The 15025-nt window shown below is 43.3% G+C and overlaps 1 protein-coding gene across 2 annotated transcripts in view; it reads left to right on the top strand.

Moving 5' to 3' along the window:
* The window catches only part of LOC129863607 (netrin-G2-like), a 137254-nt gene that overhangs the window by 83514 nt on the left and 38715 nt on the right, over positions 1–15025 (top strand). The gene's annotated exons all lie outside the window — the stretch shown is intronic.

Genomic DNA, 15025 nt, shown 5'->3' with positions numbered 1-15025 from the left:
CCAGTCGGCCGGTCAGTCTCTGCTACTGAGCATGCTCAGATGGACAGGGGATTAGTAGTCCAGTGGCCAGCCAGCAGGATCTGCAGAGCTCTGACCCCATTGGTCATTTTGGCCAGATGGGTGTGGGGAGGGGAGAGGAGAGGAGGGCTGGTCAGAGGGAGAATCTCAATTGCATTCTACTCGCGTCCTCTCTCGTTGCCTCCTTTTCAAAACTCATTGGAGGAGAAGGTCAGAGGGGAGGGATCTTTGTCTTTCTCATGCAATGGGATTTGAGAAGGAGGCGAGGAGAGGACACGAGGAGTATGCAATTGAGATTCTCCCAGAGAGACCAAATCCTTGGATCCGCTTGACCCCTCCCCTTCCTAAATCTGCCTTTGCAGATAGAGGCCTTGGCAGGTCAAGCGGCAATCCCTATCTGCTAACTAAAAAACACAGACACTTGCTGCGCAAGCATACAAACTGCCACCATCTTGTATGTCTATCCTCCTCTGCTCTAGTAAAAGTCCAGTAGGACTCAACTTTGCATAAACATGACCATTTATTAAACCCAGAGAAAGCAAAACCTAATAACAATGTAGTCTGTAGGAGAACAAATGTTCAGAAAAAACAACCTGTCACTCATCTGGGTGTTATTAGGTGTTCTGGGAACGTTATCTCGATCCCTCCCTGAATCACATTACCATTGTTAGCGTTGAGCAAATGGCTGTCTAGCACCGCAGTAACAAACGACAGGGACACCAAAACTGGCAGGTGGCATTAAATGTTATTGTGATAATTTATCTTGCCTACATTAACCCAAACAAGTGACAAATTGTCTCATTTTACGCAAATGTGTTTGTGTGACAGGGAAGAGTAGAAATACAAGGGACGTGGTAGGTAGGAGTATATGTGTTGTGTGTGTGTGTGTGCATTTGCGTGTGTGCTTGTATATTCGTACATACAGTATATATGTGCACCTAGTTAAGCTGCAGCTGGCCCAGAACATCTTGCTCTTCATTGCAAATCGGAGGGCCTGTTGTCCTGACCTCTGGCAGTCTCTATGGGGGTGCCACAGGGTTCAATTCTCGGGCCGACTCTCTTCTCTGTATACATCAATGATGTCGCTCTTGCTGCTGGTGATTCCTTGATCCACCTCTAAACAGACGACACCATTCTGTATACATCTGGCCCTTCTTTGGACACTGTTAATATTTTTTTTTCACCTTTATTTAACCAGGTAGGCTAGTTGAGAACAAGTTCTCATTTACAACTGCGACCTGGCCAAGATAAAGCAAAGCAGTTCGACACATAAAACAACACAGAGTTACACATGGAATACACAAACATACAGTCAATAATACAGTAGAAAAAGTATATATACAGTGTGTGCAAATGAGGTAGGATAAGGGAGGTAAGGCAATAAATAGGCCATGGTGGCGAAGTAATTACAATATAGCAATTAAACACTGGAATGGTAGATGTGCAGAAGATGAATGTGCAAGTAGAGATACTGGGGTACAAAGGAGTAAGATAAATAAATAAATACAGCATGTGGAAGAGGTAGTTGGATGGGCTATTTACAGATGGGCTATGTACAGGTGCAGTGATCTGTGAGCTGCTCTGACAGCTGGTGCTAAAAGCTAGTGAGGGAGATATGAGTCTCCAGCTTCAGTGATTTTTGCAGTTCGTTCCAGTCATTGGCAGCAGAGAACTGGAAGGAAAGGCGACCAAAGCAGGAGTTGGCTTTGGGGGTGAACAGTAACACCACCCGTAGCGCCTGCTGGAGCCTGTGCTACGGATGGGTGCTGCTATGGTGACCAGTGAGCTGAGATAAGGCGGGGCTATCCTAACTCTGGCTTGATTCCTATAGGAATTACAAATCACTTTGCAAGCCAGCATGATGTGACTTGCAGGACTTGCATGTAAACCAAGAGTTTCCCAACACCACTGTGTTATGGTAAAACTAGGCCATCAAAGTAAGGCCTTGTGATATATGTAATGTATTGTCATAAAGTTCAATTTTATTGATAACATTCGCCTAGATCAGGTTTTCTTAAACTATAGTTTGGGACTCAAATTGGGCCCTGAGCATCTATTTCTTCTTAATTTGGGTTTTTTGAGGACAGTACATTTCTCGTTTGGGTCTCGAGCTGAAAAAGCTTAAAACGGCAGCCATCTCCTCTGGCGCCATTATTATAATGTATCTAATTCTGACCTAGATACTCATTTGGTGAAATCCACGGGCCTTTAAAAGGAAAGAATTTAACAACCATGTCTGCTGTCACTAATACTGCTTTCACAGAGTATTTAGCCTTCAGAAAAATGTGGGCGATGTTTATATGACAAACAGGCACCTTTTATACCTCCCGTGCACATGCCGGCATACAGGGGACAAGTGTTAGTACTGGTGTGCAGATGTGGGTGGATGTCTATTTTAATAAATCCATTGAGAATATACACCATCAAAAATAAATCCATTATTAATTCATTTAGGCAGGTCCTAAAAAACATTATAAGACTAATAAAAATGTATTTTAAAATGTTTAATTAGGCCCATGTTGCGAGTCTGTGCAGCCATGGATTCCAAAACGTCTGTGTACGCTATCCCTGATGCACTAAAAATGAAGTATGAATAAGCTTCATGCGACATCTTTTTGAGTGCGAACCCATTACACATTTTTGTGTGCCATCCAAATGAAATCAATAGTTTGTTATTTTGTTAATTAAACAGACAAGACACCCAATCACAGTCAAAACACATATATTTTATAGTTAGAATATAATGGAATATAACAGAATAAAATACAACAAATATTTTTCCCACGCAACTTGTGTCATGGGAACGTCTGGAACAGCTGTCATATAAAACAGTTATATTTTGAAACAGAGCCCAAGCCCATGCTTTTTTAAAATCCACATTCCGTCTCTTTCCTACCCTCACCCCTCTTTGTTAGGGAGTCTTACCTTCATCATAATACTGATAGAAAATAATCCCAATCCTATTTTCAAATGCATGTGAGTCTCGTTCATATTTCACAACCTCCGCGGGCTTTTGGAGTTGCCCATGTGATTAAGCAAAAGAATAGGCCTCCACTTGATTTAGGCTACATTATTACATGCTAAATGTTTCTGATAAGTTATAGATGAGCAACTAATAGATAAGCTACCACCTCGACTTATTTGCCCAGCCAGAAACCAATTAGCCAAATATCCTATACAGACAGAGATCCAGTGAAACAAGTCCGTGAAGTCACAGGCTTTTGGTTGGGAGTAGGCCTAGGCTACTAAGTGACTGCGAGTGAAGAGCAAAATTATCCATTTGTTAAGCTACATAACATGACAAAATGTTCTAATAAATTAGCCAACTAGACAAGATGATCATAGGCAGCACTCACCTCAACTTAGTTAACCTTTTCCCAGCGTAATTGTAGCCTAACCAATATCCAAATGGAGATTCGGGGAAGAACCCACCCCCCCCCCCCCCCCTTGGTGCACGTTTTGTTTTTTTCCCCTATCACTACACTACACAGCTTATTCAAATAATCAAAGCTTGATGATGAGTCTGCTATTTGAAAACATAATGTGCACCCAGGGGTGGCCCTAAGACCGAGTTTGGGAGATCTAGTTGACCACACGCGGGTAGGCAATTGCTTCAAATGTATTACAAGGATTGGTTGACTTTGCACGTTTCAGAGTGCAACATTTTGATACTGTACATGACTTCAATTGCATGAGCCTATATTTTCATCATTCAGTGACATTTATTCCTACAGTAGCCTAATTCTTTATGTATCCATCCAGTTGTGGTTAGGAAGACAGTGCATGCTTAGTGGTGGGCTATGCGAAAAGATGGGCGAAGTGACATGCCTTGCAAAGTTTAGAACTGGTAGGAAGATGGTTAACAGGCGAAGCCTAGCAACCATCAAGAGTTTAATTGAGAGCGTAACATGCTGACCAGACCGGACACGTCGCGTGCGCGAGCGTCGCAAAATAAATGTAGATATCCATGTTATTCAATTATTGCAGCCACACTGCTCGCGCGCGCCAACGAGCTTCTGCATTGCCACGGGCTAAAATAGATCTCAGTTCTGTTTCTGACGCAGATCGCGCTGCAAGTCCTGCCTCTCCCATCTCCTCATTGGTTATACCCACGTGGGTGATTGAAAGACGAACTTTGTTGCCGGTTGTCGTGGTAATACAATGAAAGTTTAGATGCGATCACCATATAAGTTCAAAGATGAAAAAGCCTGGAAGGAGGAGAGATGACTAGACACGATTCGGTTGGCCGTTTTATGTTACAAAAATAGTAATGGGTGGTAACTCTACAATTCACTCGAAAAGAAAAGTTACCTTGGGAAATATGAAAATTAGACTTTACACCATACAGTGTTAAAACAACACCAAAAATGACTTAGTGTAGTAATGTTTTTGTTTAACACTAATAGGAGTTAACTCTAGATCAACACTAGTGTTGAAAATAAATAACCCTGTGAGTGTTAATTACCCTATAGTGTTACATTTTAGTAACACTGGCAAGTGGAATGCAGCGTTAATATTTTACATTAACACTCAACATGTAATATTACAATCAGAGTACTTTTTACACTCTGTAGATTGGGACCATATGTACTCTGAGATAGTGTTAACATGAACTCACAAATTATTTTGTGATATAGCCAACCAGGGACTATTGAGCTATATGTATTTAGCTTGATATTTAGAAAGCCAACATCCAGCTTCTTATTAATGCTTTAACACAAAGAGCTTTGTAGTACACTAGTGCAGGGGTTCCCAAACTGGGGTCCGCAGAGGTACTGCGGCAATATTCAATATTGCTAGCAAAAACAGATTAAATTAATTTGGCCAAGGGGTCTGTGAAACAAGTTTAGAGTGTGCAATACAATACAATGTAATATTATTCATCTACAATATAGGCTACCCTTATATGCACAACAGGGCCTGGGAGGCTCACAGGGATCCATGGTACTCAGTAAAAATGTGCACTATAATTTAAACTTTGAAACTACAAAATTGTCTCTCTGCCCCATGGGACAATGTGTAGAATTGCAGGAATGTGCTTTTAAACTGCATTTTTTTCTCTCTGTTCCATGGAAAATTGTGGAGAATTGCAGGAAATTACCGTGAAAAAAAGCAATAGAAAGGATCCCCGATGCTAAGAGGGGGGCCTTTAAAATGTTAGTTCCCAGGGAACCTAGACCCAGGGCCCGAGACTTGGTTAGTCTGGCCATGCGCTGCACCAGTCATAGTAAAACTCCTTGTATGTTATTTTTATCGCACTGTAAAGTCAGAGTTGTGTTCTGATTTTGAGGGGGTCCCTAATGAATTTGCTATCACAGAAGTCCCCAAAAAGTTTGGGAACCCCTGTATATTAGCTAATAGGGCTAGCATATAGTACACCAGCTTGTGTATTTGCCATAGATCTAGTATAAATCTTTGCTTCTATACTGTATATCTAATGTGTATGTATGACATCAGTATTTACATGTGGTGTAGATTAACCTCTTAAACGGATGAATATAATTTGCATTTATCAATATATCTAATGTACCACAGTCTACTAAAGCCAGTACAGACCCATACAAATACTCACACACGTACTGTCAGCCTGAAGTGGACCATTAGTATTGCAATCAGTGTTCTCTTACCACAACAGTCTACTGCATCTTCTGCAGTAAACTCAAAATAACTTGTCTTTGCAGTAACGTCCCCCCCCCCATAGGTGTGAAGAGCAGAGCAGCACGCTGGGATTGCACTGCTCAAAGTAGGGAAAGGGTTAACAAGGCACGGCTTTTGAGTTTAGTCAATCTCAGCAGTGTGAAATCACACTTCCAGCATGTCTTCACTTCTGTACGTGTGCCTGCAAGTGTTTCGCGAGTGTGTGCTTGTGCATGCTGACACTTTTGTGCATGTGCTTATATGCACATTTTGCAAGTCTGTCTATGTGTGTGTGTGTGTGTGTGTGTGTGTGTGTGTGTGTGTGTGTGTGTGTGTGTGTGTGTGTGTGTGTGTGTGTGTGTGTGTGTGTGTGTGTGTGTGTGTGTGTGTGTGCACGTGCGTGCGTGGGTCAGAGAAAGGAAAAGCTTGGCTTTCTTTGGATAAACAATCCGAGACAACATGCCCTATGCTAATGCCTTACACCGCTCGTTTCTCATCCCTTTCACATTCTCTTTCTCTCATCAAGAGGCCGTCCTTTCAACCGAGGCCCCAACCGACACCGCCACCACTCCCCCAACAGAGCCCCCTGTTACGGACCCTGAGCCTCCCCTCATTTATAGCATGCCCCCCCCAACCACCACCATCACCCCCACCCATTTCCCTCCACCACCTCCACTTGTGGAGGAAAAACGTACAACTGCCATCTACATTACCACAGAGGCCACGCCCCCTACAACCACCCCTCAGTCTACCACAGAGGAGTCCACACCCACTCCACCGATCACGGAGGAGCTCACGTCAACGTTCCTGACCGAGAGCACTACCCCTGTCACAACACCGCCCCCAACGGAGCTCCCTAAGCCAATGGATGTAGAGAGTGAAGAAGGTAAGCTGGACCCATAGAGTAGTAGTTTAGAGTAGATGTAGAGTAGAGCTATAGCCTCTAAACTGAAAAGCATTCTGATTTATTTGAAGGATTCCTGTGGTGTTGCGTCATAGAACTATAATCTATTTTCTAATCTGACACGCTTCCCTCAGAGGTAAGGCCTGGAACGAAAAGGGCTATTTAAAAAGGAGTGTCCCCTTACATTGCACAATAATCATATCCGATGTCAGAGCTGCTCATTCAATTTAGATAATGATACTGAAACCCAGTTAATGTATGTGGGCTTGTGTGTGTGTGGTGTGTGTGTGTGTGAGTGAGTGAGAGAGACAGAGAGAGAGAGAGAGTGATAGTGAGAGAATGTGGAAGGGGAGGGAGAAAAAGCTAGAATGACAGAAAGGGAGAGAGGGCGGGATAAAGTCCTGCTTCACCGTCAGTGTGAAATCAGTGTGATTTCAACACGTTTTAGAGACACTGGGTTCCTGTCAAGCTACCGGCAGAGGAAGAGAGGGGAGGGAGTGAGAGTGAGAGAGAGGTACTGTAGAGAGGGGAGGCCAAAACAAAACCCATCCATTTGCATCATCACCCCCAGAGAATGGTTTTACACAACTCATAACGAGGCCTTGAACCACTCTTGATCAAACTTGCTGTCAACACACACTGTCAGAGGTCTATACTGTATTCACAATTTGCTCCATATTCGACAATGCCTAAATTCACCTCCTTCACATTTTACAATTCCATGTAGGCTACCTCCACATCTACGGCATTCATATTAGAAGTTGTCCAATTTCAGGTAAAACTCTGTCACGACTTCCTAATATGGATGCGGTATTTCACTTGTACGGTTTATGTCAAGGTATTTTGGTGGCTGGAATGACATGCTGCCAGGCACTGTGAACATGATTCTGTAAGGAGGCAGTCTGCCTGCTGGTTGAGAATTGGTGTGGGGAGTCAGGGAGCTCTAGAGGGCAAAAAGTGTTGCTGTGTTGACTCTCGATCAAACTGCTGGCAGTGACCAGAGCAGATGATCTGAGAGCTCCATCACTGTCCTGCTCCGCTAAGCCGCCCTCTACACACACACATGCGCACGCGCTCGTTCGCATACACACACACAAATCCAACCCCATCTCCCTGGGTGTGTGTGTGTGCGTACGTGCTTGTCAGACAGTGCGGGTTGAGCTGACGAGCCGATTGAGATTAATGCCGGTATGGCTGTGAAGCGCTCTCTCCCCCAAGGCAGCGTGGGTAACTGAGATTAAATGCATTTATGCTCTCTGTTTTGCTAGATCAGCCAGTGTAACTTCAGTGTCCCTGAGAGATCAGCCCACCCACCCCATAGGGAGGTGTGTGTGTGTGTGTGTGTGTGTGTGTGTGTGTGTGTGTGTGTGTGTGTGTGTGTGTGTGTGTGTGTGTGTGTGTGTGTGTGTGTCTGTGTGTGTGTGTGTGTGTGTGTGTGTGTGTGTGTGTGTGTGTGTGTGTGTGTGTGTGTGTGTGTGTGTGTGTGTGTGTGTGTGTGTGTGTGTGTGTGTGTGTGTGTGTGTGTGTGGAAACCCTTACAGTTGCCAATGACTATTTCTCAGAACCCTCTCTCAAACCCTCTTTCTGGCCCTGGGACTGTCCTGTTGCAGAAGGCCACTTCACACCTATGTATTAGGGACCAGTTTGCCAGAGAACAGAGTCAGCTGGCCTGGTTAGCAAACCAGTGGCCCAGCCTGGGGTTGGAGACCCCAGTCTGCCCTTGAACTCTTCAGTTGTTTCCAGGATGGCAGGTTGAAACAACCTCTATAAACTCCTGTCCTTCACCTCAACTCCCATCTGAACTTTTTCCACATGGACAATCCTACCTCTGGACTTCCTCTGGACATCCTTTAGTGCATCACTGAACATAAAACGATCACTTACACAATCACTTACACCTGTTTCCTTCTATTCTTGTTTGCTGTGTGTGTGTGTGTGCCTGTCTGTTCGGTGTGGCAGTAAAGTGTGAGTTGTATCCCTGTCCCCTGCTGGTTATTCAGTCCTCTTACCGGGACTCTGGGACAGTTGCACCTATAATCGAAACTGGCATCTTTCGTAGTCCACCACCATTTGGTGGCACTCTTTTTCAGTGTGTGTGTTTGTCCCCACTGGGCAAAAACTCATTGAATCAATGTTGTTCCCATGTCATTTCAACAAAACTTCTTACTGTGGTGACGTTGAATCGACATGGAAAACTGATTGGATTTGAAAAAAGTCATCAACGTATGGGAATTTAGCTCTTTTTTTTTACCCAACTTTTAACCTAAATCCAATGATAGGGTGACATTTTTTGTTGATTTCACGTTGAATTAACATTAGTTGACAACTCAACCAAATGTAAACCAAAATTAGACAATGATATGATGTCTGTACCCAGGGGGTCTTCTCTGTGGTATCCCTGTGTACATGCATGCATGTATGAGGAGGTGTTAACCAATCGCTACCTATCCCATATGGAGAATGGGAAGAGGCAAAAATCGCGAGACTCAAACACGATGGGGGCGGGGTCACGTTGATGAGGTATGATGGCTGGGAGCCAGCTGTGTAAAGCGGGACGAGGGGACAGGGTGCTCTGTGAACAGCTGCCACGTTCCCCTCTTTCTGAGGCTCAGCAGCACGATCTATACGAGGATCAGTTGGCGTGGAGGGGTGACCGCCTGGGAGGAAAATCCTCAGGGAGCGTGTAAGCTAAATGATCCTCTAGGTAAGCTCCATAGAAATGACTAGCGGGCTCTTATGTGTCTCCGTCACAGAAAAGATCATACCTATGTATAGATAGGCATTGGCTCTCTATGGCAGACTCTCATGTCACCTGGCTGTTGATAGAGACTACTTCTAGGGTACACCTGGAACCATACATAGAACAGACTGTATTTCTATGGCACGCATGCACCCAGTAGTGCTGCATAATAAATATGTGGTCATTGAATGGTCAATAGCCTGGTCATCTTAAAGGTCCCGAACAGTCAAAATCATGTTTTTCATTCAATTGGATGATATTTGGATGAAACTAGATCAAAGTAGTCTATCTCAAAAGTATGAAAAATGACTGTTGCTTCTACATTGATCAAGTTTGATCATACTGGTCCCCTCCCCCCATGTCAAACACACATTTGATTCAGGAGACAGGATTATTCAGGGTTTTTGTGACATCACAAAAAGCCACATTTTAATACATAAGTACAGTCTTGTAACCAACATCGCAGAAGGCATGTTCGCAGAGGGGCGTGGTTTACATAGCTAGGTAGCTAGTCTACAGGTGCCAAAATTTGACTGCAGCGTGTCAGGAAATATAATAAGAGGTTCCCCCTATTCATCAAAAGCAAATATACTTGTGTCTGGTGTTAGCTAGTTATTGGCCAGCTAGGTCTTCAGCCAGTATTTGGGGGAATGGTTGTCTCAAACACTGACTCAGTTGTCATGTCATTACATTGAGAGACATGCCAAACGGGAAATTCATACAAACTTCTTGACATCATTGATAGTCAAGATACTTTTGTATATATAGTGTATGTGGACACCTTCAATTTAGTGGATTCGGCTACACAGCCACACCCATTGCTGACAGGTGTATAAAATCGAGCACACAGCAATCCAATCTCCATAGACAAATATTGGCAGTAGAATGGCCACACTGAAAACTTCAGTGACTTTCAACGTGGCACCGTCATAGGATGCCAACGTTCCAACAAGTCAGTTTGTGTCACGAGCTCGAAGGACCAATTGTCACGAGAATTATGTTCTCAGTGTTCATAAACCCAATTCATTGATTACTCAGCTTGATACACAGAATTTGTAGGAAACTGGTATGGAATGAATCAGGCGGAGGCCCAGCTACAATTGTCAGGAATGTTTATTTAGAGAGCTCTGCTGTGCATATACAAAAACATTATTTTCATACCATTCCTACGCACATACATACACACTAAACTTTGGATTCTCTCTTTCTCTCCTGGAGTCTCACCAAAGTTTATTACCACACAGCTGACAGTTCCAGATTTCCCGTAGCTGGAGGGGCTCTCCATGTCTTATCTTATCGCCCCAGAGTTATAGCCGGGTCGGTTCAAACATAGTTTAATGATCCACTTTGTTTTCTTTAGGAACACACATACCTTCCTCTCTTCCCATGTACATGCTACATAACCTCTTTCTTATGAACTAACATTATTTATAAATTCAGGAAAAACAGGGTAGAATTCAATTAGTTATAGGTATAGGTTAAATGTATACATAATTTAGTCATTATTCATCAAATTCAAAACAGTTTGTGGAATTTCTGCACTGCTAGAGCTGCCCTAGTCAATTGTAAGTTATTGTGAAGTAGAAAAGTCTAGGAGCAGCATAAGCTCATAGAACGGGACCGCTGAACCGCTTAGCGCATAAAAATCGTCTGTCCTCGTTAGCAACACTGACTCCCGAGTTCCAAACTGCCTCTGGAAGCAATGTCATCACAAGAACTGTTCGTCGGGAGCTTCATTAAATGGGTTTCCATGGCCAAGCAGCCGCACACAAGCATAAGATCACCATGTACAATCCCAAGCGTAGACTGAAGTGGTGTGAAGCACGCCGCCATTGGACTCTGGAGCAGTGGAAACGCGTTCACTGGAGTGATAAATCACGCTTCACCATCTGGTAGTCCGATGGAAAAATCTGGGTTTGTCAGATGCCAGGAGAACACTACCTAACTGAATGCATAGTGCCAACAGTAAAGTTTGTTGGAAGAAGAATTATGGTCTGTGGCTGTTTTTCATGGTTCGGGCGAGGCCCCTTTGTTCCAGTGAAGGGAAATCTTATCGCTACAGCATACAATGACATTCTAGATGATTCTGTGTTTCCAACTTTGTGGCTACAGTTTGGGGAAGGTCCTTTCCTGTTTCAGCATGACAATACCCCCATGCACAAAGCAAGGTCCATTCAGAAATGGTTTGTTGAGATCGGTGTGGAAGAACTTGACTTGCTTGCACAGAGCCCTGACCTCAACCCAATAGAACACCTTTGTGATGAATTGGATCACAGACTGCGAGCCAGGCCTAATTGCCCAACATAAGTGCCCAACCTCACTAATGCTGTTGTGGCTGACTGGAAGCAAGTTCCCACAGTAATGTTCCAACATCTAGTGGAAAGCCTTTCCAGAAGAGTGGAGGCTGTTTTAGTAGCAAAGGGGGGACCAACTCCATATTATTGTCCATGATTTTGGAATGAGATGTTCGACGAGCAGATGTCCACATACTTTTGGTCATGTAGTTTCATCTAAAATTGTCCAAGATGAACTAGCTACCTAGCTCTCTTAATAAACAGTGCTGACAGTTCTATTTGGGCTAGCTAGCTAATTTATATAGGCAAAAATATATATATTTATATATATATATATACACAGTTGAAGTCAGAAGTTTACATACACTTTAGCCAAATACATTTAAACTCAGTTTTTCACAATTCCTGACGTTTAATCCAAGTAAAAATTCACTATTTTAGGTCAGTTAGGATCACCACTTTATTTTAAGAATGTGAAATGTCAGAATAATAGTACAGAGAATGATTTATTTCAGCTTTTATTTCTTTCATCACATTCCCAGTGGGTCAGAAGTTTACATACACTCAATTAGTATTTGGTAGCATTGCCTTTAAATTGTTTAACTTGGGTCAAACGTTTCGAGTAGCCTTCCACAATAAGTTGGGTGAATTTTGACCCATTCCTCCCGATAGAGCTGGTGTAAATGAGTCAGGGTTGGAGGCCTCTTTGCTCGCACACACTTTTCAGTTCTGCCCACAAATTTTCTATAGGATTGAGGTCATGGCTTTGTGATGGCCACTCCAAAATCTTGACTTTGTTGTCCTTAAAGCCATTTTGCCACAACTTTGGAAGTATGCTTGGGGGTCATTGTCCATTTGGAAGACCCATTTGCGTCCAAGCTTTAACTTCCTGACTGATGTCTTGAGTTGTTGCTTCAATATATCCACATAATTGTCCTGCCTCATGATGCCATCTATTTTGTGAAGTGCACCAGTCCCTTCTGCAGCAAAGCACCCCCACAACATGATGCTGCCACCCCCGTTCTTCAAGGTTGGGATGGTGTTCTTAGGCTTGCAAGCCTCCCCCTTTTTCCTCCAAACATAACAATGGTCATTATGGCCGAACAGTTCTATTTTCGTTTCATCAGACCTGAGGACATTTCTCCAGAAAGTACGATCTTTGTCCACATGTGCAGTTGCAAACCGTAGTCTGGCTTTTTATGGCAGTTTTGGAGCAGTGGCTTCTTACTTGCTGAGCGGCCTTTCAGGTTATGTCGATATAGGACTCGTTTTACTGTGGATATAGATACTTTTGTACCTGTATCCTCCAGCATCTTCACAAGGTCCTTTGCTGTTGTTCTGCGATTGATTTGCACTTTTCGCACCAAAGTACATTCATCTCTAGGGGAGAGAACGCGTCTCCTTCCTGAGCGGTATGACAGCTACGTGGTCCCATGGTGTTTATACTTGCGTACTATTGTTTGTACAGATTAATGTGGTACCTTCAGAAATTTGGAAATTGCTACCAAGGATGAACCAGACTTGTGGAGGTCTACAATTTTCTTTCTGAGGTCTTGGCTGATTTCTTTTGATTTTTCAATCATGTCAAGCAAAGAGGCATTGAGCTTGAAGGCAGGCCTTGAAATACATCCACAGGTACACCTCCAATTGACTCAAATGATGTCAATTAGCCTATCAGAAACTTCTAAAGCCATGACATCATCTTCTGGAATTTTCCAAGCTGTTTAAAGGCACAGTCAACTTAGTGTATGTAAACTTCTGACCCACTGGAATTGTGATACGGTGATATAATCTGTCTGTAAAAAATTGTTGGAAAAATGACTTGTGTCATGCACAAAGTAGATGTCCTATCTGACTTGCCAAAACTATATTTTGTTAACAAGAAATATGTGGTGGTTGAAAAACGAGTTTTAATGACGCCAACCTAGGTGTATGTAAACCTCCGACTTCAACTATATATATAGATGCTGTTATAATAACCAAACAGTTGGATAAACAAATAATTTGTGAAACCATGATGTGATGTATGACAGGATTGGATGCATTTTTAATGTTTTTAGAGTTGCTTTGTGTATCAGCAAATTGTCTTGAGATAATCTTACTGCAACACTGTATTCAGACCCTTTACTCAGTACTTTGTTGATGCTTCTTTGGCAGCGATTACAGCCTCGAGTCTCCTTGGGAATGATGCTACAAGCTTGTCTCACCTGTATATGGGGAGTTTCTCCCATTCTTCTCTGCAGATCTTCTTAAGCTCTGTCTGGTTGGATGGGGAGCGTCGCTGCACTGCTATTTTCAGGTCTCTCCATCTCTGGAGAGACCTGAAAAGAGCAGTGCAGCGACGCTCGGGTTCAAGTCTGGACGATCGGGTTCAAGTCTGGTCTCTGGCTGGGCCACTCAAGGACATTCAGAGACTTGTCCTGAAGCCACTCCTGCATTGTCTTGGCTGGGTGCTTAGGGTTGTTGTCCTGTTGGATGGTGAACCTTTTCCCCAGTCTGAGGTCTTGAGCTCTCTGGAACAGTTTTTCAAAATCTAAGATCTCTCTGTACTTTGCTCTGTTCATCTTTCCCTCGATCCTGACTAGTCTCCCAGTCCCTGCCACTGAAAAACATCCCCACAGCATGATGCTGCCATCAGCATTCGTCACCGTAGGGATGGTGCCATGTTTTCTACAGATGTGACGCTGGCATTCAGGCAAAAAATAGTTTAATATTGGTATCATCAGACCAGAGAATCTTGTTTCTCATGGTCTGAGTCCTTTAGGTGCCTTTTGGCAAACTCCAAGTGGGCTGTCATGTGCCTTTTACTGAGGATTGGCTTCCATCTGGGCACTGCCATAAAGGCCTGATTGGTGGATGGCTGCAGAGATGGTTGTCCTTTACATAAGTAGCACCTTTCTCCCCCGATTGCTCAGTTTGGCTGGGCAGCCAGCTCTAGGAATATTTTTGGTGCCTCTACACAGTCTTGTCTCGGAGCTCTATGGACAATTCCTTCGACCTCATGGCTTGGTTTGACTTGCACTGTCAACTGGGGGACCTTATATAGACAGCTGTGTGCCTTTCCAAATCATGTTCAATCAATTGAATTTACCACAGGTGGACTTAGATCAAGATGTACAAACATCTCAAGGATGATTCATGGAAACAGGATGCACCTGAGCTCAATTGAGTCTCATAGCAAAGGGTCTGAATACTTATGTAAATAACGTATTCATGGGGGGAGGGGTTATAAATGTGCAAAAATGTATAAAACCTGTTTTCGCTTTGTCATTTTGGGGTATTGTGTATCTTTAAAGGAGAATGTTCCCTATTTACAACTTCTTTCCACCTTACCTTGACAGATTAGTAATTCCTATTTAAGAGGCTAGATACCCCTTAGAGCTCTTTGAAAATAACAATATTTTTGCACATACTTCTTTTGGAGGTTGCAAT

The sequence above is a fragment of the Salvelinus fontinalis genome, chromosome 10 (assembly GCF_029448725.1).
Source record: "Salvelinus fontinalis isolate EN_2023a chromosome 10, ASM2944872v1, whole genome shotgun sequence".
In the NCBI taxonomy this organism is placed as follows: domain Eukaryota; kingdom Metazoa; phylum Chordata; class Actinopteri; order Salmoniformes; family Salmonidae; genus Salvelinus; species Salvelinus fontinalis.
This window is presented reverse-complemented; position numbering and strand designations above follow the sequence as displayed.